Here is a 5,309-nt window from a genome sequence, read left to right on the forward strand (position 1 = left end):
ACGCTCGCTCCCGTGGGCAGCTACTTCCGTTTTCGCTTTCGTGTTGTGTTGCGCCGTTCGTGTTGCGTTGCGGCATTTGCGGTTGTGATGTGGCTTTTGTATTTTCGTGTTGCGGCGTTCGTGTTGTGTTGTGGCGTTTGCGGTTGTGTTGTTGCTTTTGTATTTGTCTGAACCTTCTCGGCCACCGTACCGGTCGCCATAGATCAGACATAAATCAATGCCTAGCTCTGTCTGTCGTGTTTAGTTAACGCTTTAGCTCATGCAGTTGCACGTTGTGACTATGGCCGGCAAATCTGACAAGTAAAAGTTTAGCAATATCTGCCACAGTGATGTCATAACTGTGTCACAGTTGCACCCAATATACGCACTCAGTCCAGATGGAAAAATATCAGAAATACCATCTGGGCGTGGTCACATCTCACAGGAAAAAACTCAATGTATTCATTTCTTTTCCCCCAAGAGACACTCTAATGCGGCTGGCCGTTCAAGCATTGGTAACATTTTAATGGACGCTGGCGCCTGGAGCGGTGAAGGGAAAAATGTCAGCAGCTGAACTTGACAAAATATTCTATTTCAAAAGTCTATAGGTACAATACTGTAGAACAACTTCAGGAGAGGTGAGAAATATATATATATATATATATTTGAAACAAATGAGCACCCGTGTGGTAGACCTTTGTATATTGTGGTTGAATCTATCCATTTGAATAGCTTAGTTTTAAATTTAACTTAGAATTTGGTTCACTAATTGCAATGAATAAAGCTGGAATGTTTGTATTTATGATCAGCTCTTTACAGGCTACTTCCCCTCTAACATAACGAGTGCATGTGTAAAAGAGACCGGTAATGGCTGTGTGTGCATGAGCACTCATTACACCTGGGGTACTCCTAGTTGATTAGACCCAGCCAGCCGAAAAGACTCAAATACTAAACCTAACAGAGGTTACAGCAAATGGAATGTGGAAATATTTCTAAAAACCCAATTAGGCATCCCTATCTGTAGAGAGTTTTATATTGTCCAAAGAGTAAAATATAGTTTCTGTGATCAGAAAATAGAGAAAATAAAGTGCAAAGCTGAAAATAAAATGAACATTTGGCAAAAATGAATTGCAAAACATTAGAACAATAACAGAGGTAGTCTTTGTCGTACTGGCTTGATTAAAAGACGGTTCACCCATTCAACAAGCTGTTCCCTCTCCTCAGGCTGGCCATCTTTTTCTTCTCCCCCCAGGTGTGATGCATCTCAACTTCACGCGCACACACACACAGCAGACACTTTGGGGGGGACGTCCGCAGCGACCCACCCAGCTGTTGCTGGAAGAATAACTTCAAAAAGTTCCTGTGCATCTTTCAAAGAGCCCTTTTGTTTTTTTTGGGGGGGGGGGGGGGCGGAAACAAAAATAGCAGCCTGCTCACCCCACTGTGTGAGCAGCGAGCGTCCGCTCCGCACCACGCAGACCCATCGGCAGCCGTGCAGTCTGCTCCCTGCACCCTGTGTCTAGATGGAAGATGGGTTTTGACGAGGCCCGTATGAGAATTTAATGAAGCGAGATGGGAGTGAGCCCGAAGCCATGGACTATTGATGTGAGCTGTTTTAAGGGGGGGTATTCCTCTTTTTTTGTGTGTTTAATTTAATGTATTGAGTCCCTGCACGTGTATTGTAAATAGCAGTTTAGAACTGAACTGTGGAAGTTCCCTGCGACCTTGGCTTGAACCGCCCCATGGAAATTGTCTGACCTGAAAGAGCACACAGCGCGTAGAACAATAATATATAAATGTCTTTGTCAGATAACACCACAGCACCTTAGTCAACCCCCCCCCCCCCCCCCCCCCCCCTGATTCATCCTTAGTTGAAAAGCGAGCAGGTTTCAAAGGCACGCCTCGGGCAACGCACATCTGAGGGGAAAGAAAATGAGCTTCTCCAGCTCCCCTTTGATAACGGGACACCCCACTTTAAGTCTCGGTTCCACGCTGTCCTATTTATTAGTTGTTTTATCAAATCCTCCACGGTCTCTAACTGCAACGCGTAAGGATACCCAAAAAGGGAGGGGGGTTGGGGGGGGATGTGTGTGTTGAATGGAGTCATTTCTTTCTGTAATGTGCTCTCCATTCACTCCGTCGCAGAATGTTTTCTGTGTGCGCACACGCACGCATCCTCTCCGGCGTTCCGGTAACAGGTCTCCGAGAGGTCAGTCAACAGTAATGAGGCAATAACGTGGTTTGCTCCAAAACCTAATTAGATTTCACTTAGCCAATGGGCTCTCGCGTGTCTCCCCCCCGCTATGCATATAGCTAACTGCGTGTTCCTCTTCATCTGGACTCAAAAGTGGTTCTCGGGCAGAGGCAGGAGGCCCATCGGAAGGGAAACCGCTGTTTGCCTTTCAAGTCAGCGTCACCTGACCCCCCCCCCCAGTTGGGGCGAAGGTTCCCAAATCCCTTTCGGCGCGTGCACCTCGCAGCAGGTTACATGCCGCCTGCAGGTTTTCTACTTCACACACGCAATCACACCTTTCGCAGTCAGAAGCTGAATATGAAACAAGTTCAAATGGGGAGGGGGGGTGGGGGTCTACCGGAAGAAATGGATATCTTTAAAAATTCCTAAAAGGTTAATACTAATGTGTGTTTACATCATTTCTTTTTTTAAAGATATTTGGCTGAACTGTGGGGGAGGAAGATGACGAGAAGACGAGGGTGGGAATCACTGAGTCCCTGCTATTGCTGGAGACTGGGTCCAGAGCCGGGGAAAAAGGGCACAAACCAAAAAGCCCCACTCTGGTGCTTTGATTCAAATAAATGAAGAGGTAGGCAGAAAAAGTGGTGCTTTTCATGCATATTCCATCGGATGAAATATCACACGCTCGAATCTCGAGTGGCCTTTGAGGTCAATTGACTGGCTGCTGAGTCGCAACGGGTCGGGCTAGGGGAGGGGGTGGGGGGTGGGGGGGGGGGGATCCATATTTCACGGGCCGGTCCACCACGCGGAGCTCATAAGTTATCACACGCGGGGAGAATAGCTTAGCGCCGACCCGGCAGCCCTCAGAGGCGCCGTAGCACCGCCTTGCATCCGTCACGTAACGCAGAAGGAATGAGGTCTTTTTCATGGCAATTTGTAGCACAACCCCCCCCCCCCCCTGCCCCCCTCAAAATGGGCATCATGGGAGACTTGCAGTTTCACTGGGAACGTTTATAAGATTTTTTTTAAAGGCAGATAATGAGGATATTTAACCAAATTCAATCCTTAAGATCTCATTTGGGGGTGATAGCGTATGTGGTAAATCACATGGTCTGGCTTCACGAAGCAAGCAAATCTACGCTGCAGCTCAGTCGTTTCCTTTATTGCGGAGAAGTTGCCTCTCAACTTCCTCGGCGTGATTCCCTCCAAACAGGTGAAAGGGCAATTTCCATGTTAAGTGGATTGCTTTTCTAGGATTGTTTCTGCAGAAGCAGAATTACATTTTTTATATGTGCACACGTGTGAGCGAGGGGGCTTTCTTTCACACCTCACACTTCTGATAAGGCTTCGCGGCAGCTTCCGTCAATTGGATTCCCCCCTCACGCCTGTTGCGAGTCTTTCGACTGTACTGTGTTTAATACTGGCCTGACAATAAAATCCAATCGCCGGAAATCCATATGTATTGTTTATTAAAATGAAATTTGTGCACATTTTTTTAATGCAGAACCTCCTGCGAAAGCAAACAGATTGCTGGGCCCGTCAGAGCAGAATTTGATTCTTGTCTTCTCAGATGAACGCCGCATCCCCTACACGATGACAGGAAAATGGGGAATATCAATTCAGGTTTTTTCTCTCTCTTTTTTTTACCCCTATTAAGGTTTTCCATCTGCTCCGGCAAAGTCATAAAAGTATTAAAATTCCTGGATGTGACAAGTGGAGAGAAAAAACAAAAAAAACCCTGGCTCTTAGTTTTGGCGGAGATGCATAGGAGAGGAACTGAGAACGACACGTCTTGGGCATTAAACAGATCCACTGTTGAATGCGTGGGCCAAGTTTTCTACTCAAGAAGCCTGTACTGCTGAGAACCAGAGCGCCATTTTCGCTTTTAATTATTACAGAAACCCCGCTCCAGCTTTTCAAAAGCCCGACTGTGAAGAACAGGTTTGGCCTTAATCTTAGACGTGGGACTCTGTGTGCCATTTCATCGGGGTAAACGGAGTTAAGTGTCCCCGCTGTCCAGCGCGTCCTCGGGGACACACTGGGTCTCTTCTTTATCTCCCGCTCTCGATGAGAAGAGCTGTAATCCCGAACCGTGGCGCCAGGATTCTACGTTAAGTGTCCCCGGGGCTGTGAGGAGCAGCGCCAGACTCCCAAATCCCACAACAGATGTCAGGGGGAAACAAACTATTCACTCACACGGACAGATTTATCTTTCCCCCGATCGCAACCTGTCAAAAAAAAAGAAAAAAGTAAGGCCCATGCTTCCCGATTCGAGCGTGAGTTGTTGTCTCACATTCTCTCCGAGTGCAATTTGTAACTATGATAAATCTACGACGGAAAGTTGCAAGAAACGAGGTGAGTGAGCGTGTAGATACACTTTTAATGAATGTGTTTAAATGTTCTGTTTCTTCATGCTAATTATTATGTGTCGAAATAGGGCACATTCCCCAAGCGAACGCGGTAGGGACTTTTGACCTTTTGACCTTTTGGCACGAAGCAGGATCTTGCTGAGAGCTGCTGGCACACGGAGCATAATTCATACAGCCAACTAATCAGTGTTCAGCGCTTCAAACACTTCCCAGAGGAGAACTGAGGAACTCTTGACTGGCAGCCACAGCTTCACTCTCCTATTATAGGAACATTGTTGTGAAGCCGAAACCGACTAATCTGAAAGGAAGATATATCACATTAATTTGTTTGTCTATGTAAAAATCTCCCTCTGGGAGCGCATTACTTACGACAGCACGAGCATGTCTGGCTCAGACTGGGGTTTTTTTTTTTTTCTCGGGATATTCGGGAAAGTTGGTAATATATTCCATAGCTTTTCCTGGCGCTCCTCATTTGCATCCTACATCTAATTAGAAAGAAGTCATCACTCAATCGAGGCCGCTCTGCTGATCCAGGGATCATAACAAGCAACGTGTTGAGCATAAAACATGATTATTGTGGCTTGACATGAATGTGCTACCCCGGTTTATTCTGTGCAGTCAATTAACTTCGGCACTTCAGCCATGAACATTCTCCAAATAACACGTTTTATTTTATGACTGACGTGAATGTTCAGAGACTGCACATCAGCATTGAAAGGAGGGATGGGTCCTTTCCTGTTAACCGGGTGGGTTGAGACCAACACAGT

The sequence above is a fragment of the Pungitius pungitius genome, chromosome 15 (assembly GCF_949316345.1).
Source record: "Pungitius pungitius chromosome 15, fPunPun2.1, whole genome shotgun sequence".
NCBI lineage: Eukaryota > Metazoa > Chordata > Actinopteri > Perciformes > Gasterosteidae > Pungitius > Pungitius pungitius.